At 39.4% G+C, this 16613-nt stretch overlaps 1 long non-coding RNA gene across 1 annotated transcript in view; it reads right to left on the bottom strand.

The window, feature by feature from the left end:
- The window catches only part of LOC104948300 (uncharacterized), a 19310-nt gene extending 3121 nt beyond the window's left edge, over positions 1-16189 (bottom strand). The window contains exon 1 of the long non-coding RNA XR_798662.1: positions 16146-16189. This is a non-coding gene — a long non-coding RNA (uncharacterized lncRNA). The remainder of the gene's footprint in view (positions 1-16145) is intronic.
- Positions 16190-16613: the final 424 nt, after the last annotated feature.

The following is a 16613-nucleotide window of genomic DNA, read 5'->3' as shown; positions in this document are numbered from 1 at the left end:
GTGGTTTCAGTGTTTTCTGTGTTTCTGTGTTTTCTGTGTTTCCATGTTTCTGTGTTTCGTGGGGGTTATAATACGCACGTTTTCAATACACATGTAGCATACATCTTCCCTGTTACCCTCCCCTTGTTATAATGGAAGACAACAGTTGCATGTGAAGGACGTAATACACATGTATCAGACACGCTCCCCTTGCTTATAATGGAAGAGTTCTGGTCGATCTCAGTAATGAAGTCGGTGAGCCAGAGTCTTTTCATTAACGCGTGTAATCGGGCATGTCATTCAGACATATCGTGTTGCCTCTTGGGCCGGGGTGAATGACTCGGCATCGTTGCATATTCTTCTCTGGTACCGATGTATCACCCCCTCCACAATATCAACCAACACTGATTTCACGTGTGTCCATAAACAGAGACGCTTGGCCAAGGAGCAAAATAAGCAGCAGTAGTACTGCAGATCGGGTTGTCCAGAATGGTGGTGATGATGGTAGGTCCAGGATTTTGGTTCCTGGCCTGCAAATCACGGGAACTGGTTTTCTCAGATCCATGGCTTAGTTTCTCAAACTGTCGTTTTAGTGGGGGTCCTTAGTTTTAGATGCTTTGCTGGAGTGGAGGGAGGGACTTATTGCGTTGAATGGGGGGGAGTCATCTGTAGAATTGAGGAGTTTTTTCACCAGTTATAATGTCCCTCACTGTTTGGAGTCTTTTTTGAAAAGTATTTTTTCATCTTATCATTTCAACCAAGCAGCAAGAGGTCAAAATTTAAGAATAAGTTAATAGTTTGTCACCATTTTACGGGAAATAGTCAGAGCGGCAATGTCACATCTTAAAGACAGCTTAACTGGATAAATGGTTAGTTCTTCAAAACATACCGTACGTTCTGCATTGTTAGGTTATATCTGGCCAATTGGTTTAGACCAGGGGTCTGCAACGCTTTTAACCAAAAAAGCCATTTTCCTCCTTTTTTCAAAAAAAGATTTTTTTCTGTCGGAGCCGCAAAAAAATATTCATACCTATACTATAAAGTTGATTTATTGTTATATCAGACAAAAACTACATTTTTTTTCATTTATTAGCTATTTACATTATTAAAACTGTTAACCTCTAATAAGAAAACAAAGAACTCCTATAAGAGAATAAAAAATAATTTACAGAGGCCTACTTTAAAATAAATTAAACACAGCACTTGGGTAGTCCTCTGGACATTTGAAAAAAAAATATATAATTAAAATGGGCCCACTTGAAATAAATAAACATAAAGCCACCCTAAAAAAGTTAAATAGAGTATAAGAATGAAACCAGCTCGAGTCGCTAAATTGGAAAATACACAACCGGAAAAAATATGCCTCTTCCTTCAGACTTTCTTACAGAGTCCCTCCTCCAACACACACGAACGCGCATCATCAATGAGGCCACGAGATAAGTTTGTGCACAGATGGAAGGCTGACAGGCAGGTAGGCCATCCAGTTATTTTAGCCGGGCCGGCTAAAATGATTGGTCGTGCTTTTTACAGCGCTACGGCTTCCAGAGATTACTTTTTGTATGTATTTATTGTCAAAGCATTTAATATATTCATTGCTATCGGGATGTTAAGAGCATTCCATGGAATATAACAAAAAGTGTTTTCAGAAATAAATTACATACCCCATTGAATTATGACGGAAGATTGTCAGCTGTCTTCCTCTCCCTTGTAGTTCCTCGATACGTAAAGGCTGCAACACCGTTGACAACTTCTCTCTCTACATATCAAACATACCGGTAAACCAGCATCGTTTGCTGTGAAAGCATATAACTCAGTCCACACAGAATTTAATTCCTGTGTTCCTCCGGTACTTTACTTTGATTTATCCATAGTTCGCTCATCGAGCCGGGGGTCAGGTTATTCACCCGGAGGAAAAGGCGCTCGGCCGCTCGCGCGGGACCGTAGCAGGGTGTGACGCATATTTTAATTGACCTAATTAAAACCGTTTTGTTTTTTATTTATGTGTCACAGTATCACCTCAAAATACAAGATATGAAACATTTTCAACCATGCAACAAAATATAAATAGTCCTACAAATACTTTTATTTTATTTCCTTCTTATTTTTGTCTAAGCTCAAGGGAGCCAGAGCAGAGGGCTTAAAGGGCCGCATGCGGCCCGTGGGCCGCGGGTTGCCGACCCCTGAACTAGACGGACAACATTTTAACGAAGTTATTGCCACAAATTCTGTAACTGAAACAAATACCAAACATGCTTTTTATGGGGTTTTTTGTACAGTTTGACTTTACACTGAATAAAATGTATTTGTATCCCACATTCAATGTGCCCCTCTCAAAAAAGAACTGGCAGCAAAGCCCCCGGTAAAATGGTTCTTGAACCGCCACAACTTGAACCTGTGACCCTTCAGTTCCCAAGCCAGGTCCTTACAGACTGAGCAGCTGCTCAAGGTATTCAGAATGTAAAGCAACATTTGATTGCATCTCACATCAAGGTAATGATAACAACAACAAAATTATAAAATGACATGGAGAATATTTTAACTGACTTAATATCAGAAATGAGATAACTAAACTGTGCCCTGCTGAACATTAGATGTTCTCTGGAGCAGGATGTCTGCTTTGTTAATCAGCAAGAGTGCATTTAAAGCAAATGTTATACAATTTCACATATGCTTGTGTTTTTTCATTATTACAGTAAGCTGGTTTTTATTCCACTGTACAGTATTTCAATTAGATTCTGTTTCATTTGATTCTATTTGACTTATTCCTGCATTGTACTTGCACCATTGTATGGTTTGCACTATTTGATGTCTTTTTCTTTTCAGTCAGTAACTATAGATGTTCATTGCCATCAACTACGCTGTAGCTATGAATATGACAATAACATCTTTGAATCAAGAATATATTTTCCATGATCTGATCATCTCTAATTTCCACAGCCCTGCTCACCAAGACCTTTTTATTTATTGTTATTTTAAATGTGCACTGATGCTATTACTTTAAACTGGATAAATACATTTCAAAAATAAATCGAAAGACACAATTTTTCATTTATCTTTGGCACAGGTCTGGCATTTCACGTGTGCTGTGACGTACCTCTACAGAAGAGGATTAGGGCCACATGTGAAAGATCTTTTGAGATCTGAGCAAAAGTCATTTAGTTTTTAGTTCTGAGTTTAGAGAAGAAAAGTCAGAATTCTGAGAAGATTCTGACTTGTTTAACTTTAATGTCAGTATTCATTTTTTTTCTCTCAGAATTCAGTTGTTTTTCTCAGAATTCTGACTTTACTCTCAGAACCCCAAAAAACTTTAAATGACTTTTGGTCAGACCTCCACAATGTTTTCACATGTAGCCCCAACCCTCTTCGCTATACCTCCTACTGGAAAGTATGAAAAAGCCTATCTGTGATTGACATAAAAAGGTGGTTACACGCTGCATATAAAGTAAAAAGTGGTAACATTCACTTCCTGCAAGATATCCCATCCAGTCACGTGACTTCATGTTGCTCTCCTAAAACATTCCCTCCTCACAGAGCGAGGTGTTTGTGAGCGCCCTGTCAGAGGTGTTCAGGGCGGCTGACCTCTAATAGAAAGATCAATAGCAGGGGGTGATTTACAGCACTCACAAGCACTCACAGGGTCGGGCCTATGGATGGTGGCAGAGAACATACATCACTGTCACTGGGTGCTCGGGGGGGGGGGCTGGAGGAGCGACAAATGGTCCCTGGACCCCGACAGAGCCCTGCTACTTCACCAGCGCCCCGCCTCACGGTTGCATTATACTCACTACAGGCCCAATCAAATAAAAGTAATGTATGGCAATAACACTATGGATTTTCCATCAACCTATGGCTTGTCACTTAGCCCGATGACCCAGCAGTGGGACCTACAGCGGCTCAAACTTGGAAAGATTAGTGGACCTATCAAGTCATGATGGAAAAGGTCACATTCTTGTGTGTGTGTGTGTGTGTGTGTGTGTGTGTGTGTGTGTGTGTGTGTGTGTGTGTGTGTGTGTGTGTGTGTGTGTGTGTGTGTGTGTGTGTGTGTGTGTGTGTGTGTGTGTGTACTGCGTTAATCGACTACATTCTATGTATCTTTCCAGGCTGTAAATGCAGGTTGGCAAACAGACAGCATTCAGGTGGTCATTTCATTACTAGAATCACCCATGCTTTCAGAAACCAAAACCAAACAGCATCAACCTTACTTTACTTTGGCAAAGAACAACGCCGTGACCAATATCCAATTAGAGGAACCGCTGTTAGCAAAGAATTCTGTTGACATTTCAGGTGAGCATTGACCGACATATTGACCTGCCAAATATTGTATCTATATAACATGATTTAATGATGGCTAACAGTAGTGGCCTCTCTAAACAGCCCTCGGACGGTGACAGCTGCTATGGCAGAGCTGAGGACAGCCTGACTCACAGAAAGCTGCCATATGGGAGCCTTTCTCAACCTGACGCTGATGTGTTTGATATGGAGGTGTGTCCTCTCATCATCCCTCTTGTTCTGTCTCCTTCTTTCCAACGCAGCATTGACATGTCAAGGATGTTCCAGGTCCTATTTGTCTAAATCGTACATTTGTAGAACTTTGAACATTCAGAGGATGTTTGGCAAAGGATTAAATTCTAGGACTACTATTGGACAAGATACAATGAAACAGAAGTCTAACCTTAATACATCGTGGCACCATGTTTGTCCAATTTGATGGTTCAACACTTTATATCATACCTAGGACATAGGTATAGTTTAGGTTCTCGTGACATCTCAAGCCTGTCTACAAACCAACCAATTGCTAGTATAGACGGACTGAGCTCAAGACGTTGATGCGTCAGGTCGTAGCATCAAGTATGGTACTTTGCAGTGCTAGAACATTTGCATTGTGAAACTAAAAGCGAGCAGTGAAGGCAGGGGTGTCAAACTCAAGGCCCGGGGGCCAAATCTGGCCCGTGACTTCATTTTCTGTGTACTTTTTTCTTAGAATTTGACTTTTTTTCCAAATGTTACTTTTTTTTGAAAATGTCACTTCCTTTTTTTTAGTTTGACTTTTTTTCCAGAATGTGGCTTTTCTTTTTAAATCATTTTTTGCGCACTGAAGAGACTTGCAATTATTTGCCCGAGACTTCTGCTTTCAGACGTAGTTAATTATGTAATTATTACCCTATCCCATAATAATCCAATGCAGAGGCAAAAATGTAATATAATACATTATTTTATATATATTAAATATGTATATATGTATTTTGATATAGTCTTAAAGTTACAACCGGCCCTTTGAGTGCAACAATAATGCTAATGTGGCGCGCGATGAAATTGAGTTTGACACCCTTGAGTTAAGATAATTCAATGTAACAAAATCACATTCCTTAGGTTCAAACTTTGGTTGGGTCTTTCAGGGCCCTGGAAGTAGGCTGAGCTGCAAGGCTGAAAACTGTTTGAGTTTATCAACTGATATTAGTAAAAAAAAAGGTGTCTTTCAGTATATTTTTAACCCAAACCAGCGATTTATGTTCTGAAAGGAATCAATTTGATGGGCAAAGCCAGCTGGACATTAGATCACCCCTTGCAAGGGTTATACTTGCTTCCAAATAATAATAAAAAACTCATGTTGCAATGCGTCAGAGACTGGCTCAACTGATTTCTGACACCGGTAATTGATATTTCCTGAACTTGTTATCCTTTATCTATGCATGTATGTCAATAAATACATGTTTTTGTTCTTACAGTTTCTATCCTTAATGATTAGGGTAGAGGTCAATGGCAGTTCAGACAGAGAGGGCCCTTGATGAGACTGATCAGGATAGCCCGAGTCTCATTTCATGGTTCCTATTTGGATCCGGGAAGTAATTACAGGGATGAGAGGAGTATGTGAGCTGACGTACAACAAATGAGGCTTCATGATACAATCTGGAGTCCTCACTTTATCTGCACTATCTGCTGTTGTAATAATACAAATGTCCCCGTTGTGAGACAAATAAAGGAATTCGGATTCAGATAAAATACTAAGCAATCTAACATAAGTCTGTTTGTTTGCCTTCGATCTGCGCTTTAACTTTGCTGTTGTAATGCTTTATGCTGATTCTGAGTAAACCAAGATGTGTTACAGTACATCTCTATGTCATGCGTTTCCATTAATGCTGTCAAAATTATCGTGTTAACGGCGGTAATAATTTTTTTTAATTAATTGCGTTAAAATATTTAACGCATTTAACGCATGTGCAGAATGGCCCGCCCCATACATCCCACCAGTGGCAGCGCTGGGCTAGGCTACAGCCATTATACGAAGAAATGGCTTAGCCCCACCATGAAAAATTATGTTAAAGTAAGTCAAATAAAGTCCGCCTACTTGCGCTGAGTAAATTGCACAGACAGCAGTTAGTAAGATTGATTTCAGTAGTCACTTGTCTGGAAATACCGAAGACTAGAAACGGTTTTGAAAACTTTTGTCACGTAGTGATCGTCTTCTCAATAGAACATCTTTGATAATGTCTTCTGGCCAATCAGAATCAAGATAACGGCGTGGTGTTGTTGCAGGAAGTCCTGACGGAGAATACTTTTGCTGTAGTACATCTCTATATACATCGATACAACATTAGTGTTGATCGATACAACACGTAATGAAATAAGACCCCACGGTTTGATGATTGATAGGTGTGTGGGCTGTCTTTCATTTTGACACACAGAACAATGTTATAATAAACTACTACATACTGTATGTTAAATGGATATATCCGCCTTCTTTCATTTATCTTTCCATTCCCACAACAATAAACATAAAGAAATGGCATATTTTGGACATAGTTTGAATGGTGATTAATCATGATTAATTAATTTTTAAACTGTGATTAATCTGATTAAAAATTGTAATCGTTTGACAGCCCTGGTTCAGGTGGCATATTATAATCAGCCTTCAGGTACAACACATCAAATAAATGATGTATTTGATGACCTTCACAACGGCGTCTGTCATTTACACATCACAGACTGGATGTGGGATCTTACGTCATCAAGGCCTGTCAAGAGAAGTTTCCAATGCAAATGGCCTGTGGGATTATTCAATTCATTGTGGTGCAATGCAAAGCCCTGGTTTCCAGCAGAAAGCCGGATTCCCATTTAACCCGGGCTATTGCACACATGTTGGGCATGCAAATGGCCCTGCTTTGCCTGTGTGTAAATGACTGGGAGACACGCTGAGAGTGCAGGTACAGGCTTTGATTCATTTATTGACATAATATAAATCATATGCCTCCTAAATAATAGTAGTTAATCATTGTGGGTTAACAACTTCTATGATTCCTATGTCTGTATACATTATAAACATACTATTGAAGTGTAGTTTTAAGGGCTGGACACATCAAGCTGACAACAAAGAACTGACACAAACGGACACCGACATCGCCTCGCGTCCCTGCGTCTTGGCCATGTGTCGCACTGGAACACACCGCAAAGACTTCAGCCGACGGCCAAGAAGCATGTACGAACTGCGCATGCGTGAGTGGCAATAACTCTCCTTACCAGCAGGCGGCGGTAGTGTGTATTCGTCATTCAAAAGAGGCAACAACCGGAAGACAGACTGTGGCCGTTTCTCAATCTCGAGGATACTGGCTTCCAAGCCAATATTTCAAGGATGCTACGTCATCGAGTGCCGCCGAAGTACTGTTCCAATCTCCAGCATACTTGGAATTCCACCAAGTCCGCGTCCTTGGTTTGGGGGAAATTTCGAGGCTGCACATGGGTAGACTTCGCGTCCTTAAAATCCCCACAATGCTTTGCGCACGGACCAATTTCAAAAACCCTTGCGGAGAATGGCTGAAACGACGCAGCACACATTTAAATGTAAGAATGTAGTGGCGTAGAACATGTGTTGGTAAATATGTTACTTTGTTGCATTTGTTATCACCAAAAATGTGTTCCGTGAAAGTAAAGCAAGTTCATAATTAGATAGACATTGTGAGGTATTTATCTTCGGTACAGTTTATGTTGAAACCGTTAGAGAGAGTGGCACACTTGTTAGCCTGTTCCATTCTTCTTTGTTTTCCAAAGCCGTGGCTTGGAAGCATGCTTGCTTCATTTCTGAAGGAAGTGACTTGGAAGTACGCGACTACCAAGCCAGCATCCTCGAGATTGAGAAACGGCCTGTGTGATAACCGAGAGAAGAAGAACAGACTGCGTGATATAAACAAACACCAAATAGCGTGTGCGTTCCATTTTCACTCTACAACGAGAAGCTCATGGGGCTTTCCCGAACCTGTGTCGAGAGCTGGAGTTCAATGAAACCTCAGATTTGCCTTCTTAATAGTTTGTTTGGGTCCCTCACTTCCGTTTCGCTTCTCATGCACTGATTCGCTAGCTGAACAGCCAATCAGAGTGATTTCTTTTGCTGACAGCCTTTGGCGGACTGTGTCGACGCTCATCGTCGGCCTGACGCCAAAATCGGCTTGGTGTGTCCGGGGCTTTAAGGACAGTAAACATGCATTATGCTTCATTCTAAAGCATTTACTGCCTTATAAGGTCAAGTATCATTTCCTTATAGTATCTTTATTTTCAAGGATAAAGAATATTATTTATATAGTTCATTATAATGGTATTATAAATTAATCTGAGTGGTCGTGCGTTAGTGATATTCTTGTTTTTTTTATTTTACTTAAAGCAAACAATAACTACTTAGACCAACATAAATTCACATGATAGCGCATTGTGAAGAGAAAATGGTGAAGTATTGCAGGCCTTGACCATAAGTCCTTCAAATGCTGTATAATGTGTTATGATAATAGTGATAAAGCATTATGAATGTTTATGAGTGCTTATAACTATGATTTGACACTGCTATAAGCAGATGTTCACAGAGTAACAGTATGTTTACAGACATGTGTGTAGTAGAAAGTGTTAACACTTTGTTTATTTACTTGTATTTATTAGTCGTGCTCCTGTAAAGTTCAACTAACCAAGTTCGAAGAAATGATCCACACCTTGTACAAGTCAAAAATAACTCACTCTAACTGTAACTAAGCTTGTTGGATGTTTCTACATTCTTCTCTCTAATATACCATCCAAGATATTCATACTGGCTATGATCACATGAAGAAAAAGCTGAGTAATAGCATTACTTTGTTTGACATAAGTGCTGACTAATGTTTCTTTACACCCTTAAAGCTTACATTGAAAGGTAGATTCCTGTAAATGATGAAGATAACAATCATACAGAAATAAAACAGACAGTGAACAGCAGAGGAGTACGGTAGCTGGCACACACACTCCACTGAACTATGACCAAGGTGTGTCGTGGAATAGATCAAGTCATTTCCTTGAGGAATTCCCTAAAGCTGTTATCTAAAGGTTAAATACAGATGGTATAGGGACACAGACACAGAGATGGTGTGAGGTGCAGGCACCGACAGGCAGACCTGCTGTCGTCACACCTCAATGAAAGCCAGTTTAACAGCTTTGTTGTTTACAGTGTTTTCCAGGATGTTACAGTGGGACAACGGGATGAATTGTTTAAAAGAAAAATAACACAGCTCCATCCTAACAACCCTGTAAGTCAGCAACAGTTGACTGAGTGTGTATTCATACAGTTGACCTTTAACCATAACGCACTTGGGGGCTGCTACTGTTTGATTTGGCACTCCAATAAAAAAAGAAAATGTTTGTATGTTTCCTTATAACAGGCCTATAACAGAGTTGTTAGGAACTTGGCTTGGGAACCCAAGGGTGACGTTAAGTTTTCAAATGAATCCAGTACAAGTGTGAACTGGTTAGTCACAAGGTACCGGTTTGCTTCTTTGGCAAAGCGCCCTTAAGCAAGGCACCAACCTCCTAAACTAGATTCAAGATTCAAAGGCTTCATGGTCATATGCACAGTAGCTTCAGTGTACTGGCAATTAAAAACTTCAGCTCAAAGCTCTTCCAACAATGCAACAGAAATATGTATAAGAAATAAAAAATAAATAAAAAATAGTGCAAGAAGAAGCAGAGTAGAATAGAGTAGAATAAAAAGTGTAGATTATGTTGCGAGACCAATGTGCAAGTAGTGCAGATGAACTGAAAAAAATACAACAAGCTACATTTAGCAGAATGATTGTAAGTGACTATGTAAATGCAGGATTCCATATAAATAGAATAAGATGAACAAGAACAGAATGTAAAATGAAATAGTGTACAGTTAAATAAAATAGTGTTTATTGTATTAATAACTATTAAGATAAATGGGGGTCTTTTGTAATCCTGACCCGCTATATTTTCAATAGATGGCCACTGCTCCTCATGGGTTCAATGCCTTCACTATAATGATCTGTGTACATGTGTGACAAGAAAAAAGGAATGAATCCTGCACTTTCCTAACATCCCACATGATTGAAGTAAATCCATTGACTGTCCGTGAGACCAAAGAGTTCCTGTGTGAAATATCATTTGGATTCTTTCAGGGTCACCTCCAAGCAGCAGCCTGACATGACACAAAGATACACATAAAGTGCTTTCTTATTCCTATGCGCAGAAGTTTTCCAGTGGAAGAACAATTATAGTTTTATGACCACATGGTGGGCTAGCCAACGGACCTAAAGACACAGTGAGTGTATTGTGAGGGTCACGATGAGCTAGCGCAGCGTGGCTGATTGTAGATTCTCTCTCGCCGTCACTGTGTTCCCAGCCGCGACCAGTTCAGAGTCTGATGCTTGTTTCCATGACGTCAGCCCGCTGGCATGAGGCTACAGGCCTGCCCGGTTCGCACAGGGGCACACCTCTCTCCCTCTCTCCCTCTCTCCATGCATGCTTTGCTCTCCCTCTGTCTCACTACACACACATTAAGAGATATGATACCTTCAAGCCTGCTGCACAATGCAAACAGAATTCCTCAACAGCGCTGACCAAAAGTAAAAAAGACATGCCTCTACAAGCAAACACATTCATATACATGAACATGTTCTATGCTCATTAAATCCAATAACCTCACTACAGGAAGGAATCACCTGACAGTCGGCATGTTTTGGCACGCCAGTGACTAATTATTATAAGTGAAAAGTTGACAAAAGGAGAGACTTGTAGAGGCCCATTGATGGTTGGTGTCAAAACAATCATAACAACTGCTAGAACTAGAAAAGAGGAATGTAGCAAAGGGGTTTCAAAGATCAAATGCAGATCTTACTTTAAGTTACTGTCTGTTTTGAGTACTTCTTAATGGCCGTTTTTCAGCTAATTCTTTGACATTTCTTAATCTGAAGTGCAGCTAAACTGGATTTTAAATTCAGGATTTTATTTCAGAGAGGCTGTAAAAGTCTAAATGGTTTCAGATTGCCGGACTAATCTTTGTGAGGTGGACTGGATTTGCATGCATAAAATGGGCACATGTTTTTGTAAATGTTTGATAATAATCAAATGTAAATATATGTGTGAATAGCAGGAGCATCAAGAAGCTACTTGCTTGGCAGGGCAGTAAGGGCATTTCACCTTTGAGAAATGCATGGCGTCTTAGTCTTATTTGTAGAGGTCTATCAGATGCAAAAGCACTCTTCTGTGTATGAGCCCCTCAGTGAGAGGAGCTATAAATGACTCAGCAGGTGTGGAAATATAATATGAATGAGAAAGAACATGTCTAGTGGAATTATTGCTAACATTGGGACAGTAGACTAACTTTCACTCTCTGATGCAGGCTTCTCTGACGTTACTAATCGCTGGTTCTTGTATAATAGACATGGTTAATACGTTCTCTGGTCAGTAGCAGAGCGGATCTCCTAGCAACACCATCCCTCAGAAATAAAGTTGTGTTCACACCAGCCTTTTTCAGTCCAGGTGAACAGAGCTGGGGCTTGTTTGGGGTAGTAAATGCCAAACTGGAACTCTGGTGTGGACCAAAGAGCGGCTCTGTGTTCCTCCTGAGAGGGTTGTTCTGGGACCGCTTTGAACTGACCTTTGGGCGGTTCATTTCTGGTGTTAACACCATTCGAACCAATCACAGGAAGCGTACCATGTGGGTAAAGCAAACCGCACCGGTTGGAAAAGCAATGTATCAACCTCACATTGGTCCGATTTAGAAACCGGACCTTTATGTGGGAACCCGCCCTAAGTCAACACCCACCAAGAGGCTCGGAGCTAAGACAACATTCCTTGAAATATGTCCAAAGGTTTTTTTTAGTCTTTCAAAATGATGCAGAATAGCTGCAGTAACATTTCAACTTGGTGGAACTTAATGTAAATACACTGTGTAGCTGCAGTGGTGGACAATGTACTAAGATCTTTATTATACTCAAGTATGACTTCAACAGCGTAGAAGTATCCATAAGTAAGGATTACAACTATTATTTTAACTAAAGCATTGGCATCAACAAGTTTTATAGAGAAACAGTCAATATTCTGCACAAGGACATATTTCAGAAAATGTTTGATGCATTCATGTTTTGCATCGTTTTAATTATGCAGCTGTTAAAAGAGCTTTTTCAGCTTATTTAATATACTGCAGGGTAGCTTTTGAATTTCACCCAAAAATTCATAACCTAACTTATACTTAATTATACACGAGAAACTACTTGATAAAGAAATATCATATCAATAATCTGAATCTTCAAAGAAACCAATGCTATTGTATAAAAGTAGTGCCCGAAAAAGAGTACTTTTAACTCTGATTTGAGTAGAAGTCTAAAGTAACAGGAAATAGAAATACTTTAGTAAATTGAAGTGCGTCAAAAGTGCACTTCAGCACAGTACATGACTGAATGTGCTTGGCTATTGCCCGCTACTTTGTCACTTTACTGGTTAGTGATACCTAAATATTGGTTTGGGCCACAGCAGTACAGGAAGTATTACAGAAGCAGGATCATGTAAGACCCCTGATTGGTTGCCTGTAAATCCTACTGTACACAAACTATAGGCTCCATTTAATTTTTTGTAGTCAAAGAAATGTAAAGTCACGAGACACGCCACAGTATGTTTCAGCAATTAGTAACATAAGTGCTGTTGGTTTTAGTTGACACAAAAAGGCATTTAGTGAAACTTATTGGTCTGATAATAACCATTCAAACTAATTATGTATTCAGAATTGACTTCCTAGTTATTAGTATGAATCACATTTATTCAATATGGGGTGTATTGAATTCATAAGAGAAAAATCCATGACTGCCACATGAGGCAATCCATCACAGACAAATCATTTGACTGCAGATCCCAAACGCCTCGTGAGTAGTTCAAAGGATTTGACATGTACTACACTAACACGTATTGTTGCAGGTTTTAAACAGCCTCATACATAACCAGAATACTATCCCTTTAGGCTAGCAGTATACATAATTAGATCCTGCAAAATTATTGAAATATTTTACCAAAAGCACACATACTTGTATATGCTTGAGGCTAAATAGAATGAAGACATTGTGTGTGTTCAGGGTGAGTCTGGAATATTTCTCAACCAATAACCCGGGCTTCCTGGGAATAGTAAATACGATTGTGAATTTTTCCAAGCAGCGTTGGAGGTGTTGTTGTATTTGGTTTACATACTGCTCTGAACTAACCACTTTTCCAGCTAGTTCCCAATCAGGTCACTAAGTCTAAACAGAATCGGTCAAAGAATCAGCTTATTGGGAGAATTAAGTGAACAACATATGTACATTTGTATGTGTCATTTGGGAACAAGTAGGATCATCAAGAGCTAACAAGAACACAAAAAGGATTTACACCGCTCAATATGTTTTTCACTTCTGTGGGGAGCTTTGGCATTTAGATCTATAAAGTATGTATACATTTGCAAAATCATTATATAACTTCACAACATAATTGTCATGCAAGCTTCTCAAGTTAGAGAAAATTGTTTCCAGTTCATGAAGATCATTTTACCTTTTAGGTTAATTAAATGTGATTTGCATGGGTACTGCTGCTACTACTACTACTCCAAGGTAAAATATTGTAATACCTTTGCGCCAAATGGAGGGAAGAACTGTGTGCCTTTATTGGAGATGCCAAGAAAGAACCAACAAACTTGGCAGCGTATACCGCATATGGATAAAACATTTTTAAAGTAGCCCCATAATCCCTGTTTGACTATGCCCTTCATAGAGTCTTGACTTTTAACGTTTTACATTCACTTTTAAAGACTCCCGTTTACGGATATTCGAATAATAGAAAAAATTTGTCTGGGTCACATGCAGGATACTTCTTCACAATAAAGCTGCAACTGGAAACTAATGTTAGTTATACTACTTCCTGGTCTTGAGTGAAAACACGCATCCTCACAACACGTTGACCTCTTCCCACTGCCTTGTTTCTCACTTGCAGTGGTGTAAATTAAAAGTACATTTACTCAAATACTAAACTTAAGTACAATTTTGAGGTACTTGTACTTTACTTAAGTATTTCAATTGTTTAACAAATATGTACTTCTACCCCACAACAATTCAGAGGTAAATGGTGTACTTTTACTCCACTACATACATTTAATACCTTTAGTTACTTTACAGATGTGGATTAATGATGTGAAATATAATCAACTCTTAAATCAGAAGTCATTCAAACTAGCTGCACCTTCACAAGCTTTGAGAACACTTTAATGATCGATCAATATAAAAAATATCATATATATTATGCTGAAATGGTCGTGTATAAAAAAACTACACATAGCATTCACTTTTACACCTTTGTAATTGAATACAACATTTAAGATGGCACAGGCACAATCATGCTATTGAGATTATATTACACTTAGTACTGGCTGGCTAAGTAAGGCAAACTAGTTTCCTGTTGATGTTGTATAGTTTAGCTTGCTAACATTAGCATTGATTCACACTAGGAGCTACTTTATGTTCATAATATTTGAATAGTCATTGGCAACTCTGCGTAACACAGTATTGTGTTCACCCAACATTGCACAAAAGGGGGGGATGCTAGCTAACATTAGCTTTCTCTCTTTAATTTGGCCCTAATGCCTAATTTCTGGTCTCACTGATTAAGCAAAAAAGGCTACTTTGATCTGCATTACCACAAGTATCGGAAAGAAATGTCCCACCCCTTGTGGAATCATGGTATTCCTATTAGGGGCACTCATTTATTTGTTTTGTTAAGGGGAATTTTGAACAAATATTTAAACAACAAAACAAACAGGATTATTTAAATACATACTGTATTTCTTAGTCATGAATACATTCAAGCTAACAAACAGAGGGTCACTGGTTTGATGCTAGAAGCAAACAAGTAGAAGTGTCCTTGAGCGAGATTCTTAACCCCAAATTGGTCATGCAGGCATGTCTACAGTATTAAAGTGTGTGTAAGTCGCTTTGGACACAAGTAATGTAATGTGGTGTACAAATGAGCCATCTGGAAGTGGCAATTAACACAGAATGTATTTTAGATGCTGAATGTACAACTACAAAAAAAGGATTGGTTATCATAGTTAAACTGTGTTACTCCTGTATCTGTCTGTCACGTTCAGACAGCAGTTGAGAGTTGTAGCTGCATCACTTCCCTTACCCCAGTGGAAAGAGTTGTGGTTAGTCAGGGGTTCCTATGTAGATCAAACAGTCAGATATGAAACATGACTGAGCTCTAGCTTTTGCTTTTCTGAAAAAGACCCAATGCAATAACTGGGGTGAACATGAGGTGAAAAGATCCCTGCGATAAGTCTCCAATAATTCATTTTGAAGTCCCCAAACAGAATTATAAAAAGGTATAAGTAAACATACATACATTTTTATGAAAGGGACTTGGAAGCTTTTGCTCAAAATACTGCAGAAATATATGGAAATCTTCTCTGTGCAGGAAAGATGTTTCAGCTTAGTTTAAAGATCTCCAACTGAAGATCATGTGGACTAGCCTGAGGGGTTTGTGGTCACAGTCTCATGACAACAATATAGAAACAAGTGTCAGGCTGGGGCCAATACTACATCCACTTTGAAAAACATATACAAATAAGGAAATGAGTAGGTCGCAAGTCTAATAACATTTGGTGAAATGGTAAAAGCTGGAGTGTGGTTAAAGTACATAAAGCTGTGTACTTTTGGCCTACAGTATGTTACTGTAAAGGAAGAAAATTGAGTTTTCCATTGCAGCAGCAGTAAACTGGCCATGTGGAATATCACAAAATCAGCAGGTGAGCTGCCAGTAAGTCAGTTTAAAAGACTCCATGCAGTAATATGCAACTTGTTGCACTAACATGATTGCATATGTTAGCTGGGAACTGTATCACGTACCTGGTAAAACTCCCTCAGCCATGTTTTCTGTAGATTTTCCGGCTGCAAAGAGAAAAGAACAACAGAATTTAGTGACATTGTTTGGAGTATATTCTTGCAACATCGTTGACATTTAACGGACAAATGTTCTCCTAAAAACACGTGTTGTTTTTTTTGAAGAGGCCCTGTTATCATTGTTGGGCTGTTTCTTCTAGTGTAGTGTTTTCTTTAGGTTTTTGTGCAGGTCTGCAAAGGCAAAAATCCTTGCATTCCCTCCAGAGCGAGTATCTCTCCGACACACTGCCCCCCCCCCCTCGCCTCCATTGGCCCCCTTAGTTTACTTCCGAGGCAAAGTAACCTCACTACGTAAAACACGTGCTTCTATTAACAAGCGCTGCAACACATTGTACATGATAAGCTAAGGACCTGGACATCTCCAAGCGGTTGACCAATCACATCAGAGCCAGCCAGTTAACCAATCAGAGCAGA

Source organism: Notothenia coriiceps, unplaced genomic scaffold, assembly GCF_000735185.1.
Source record: "Notothenia coriiceps isolate Sejong01 unplaced genomic scaffold, NC01 NC01_scaffold00000339, whole genome shotgun sequence".
In the NCBI taxonomy this organism is placed as follows: Eukaryota; Metazoa; Chordata; class Actinopteri; order Perciformes; family Nototheniidae; genus Notothenia; species Notothenia coriiceps.
The sequence above is the reverse complement of the archived record's forward strand: the minus strand, read 5'-3'. Positions and strand labels throughout refer to the sequence as shown.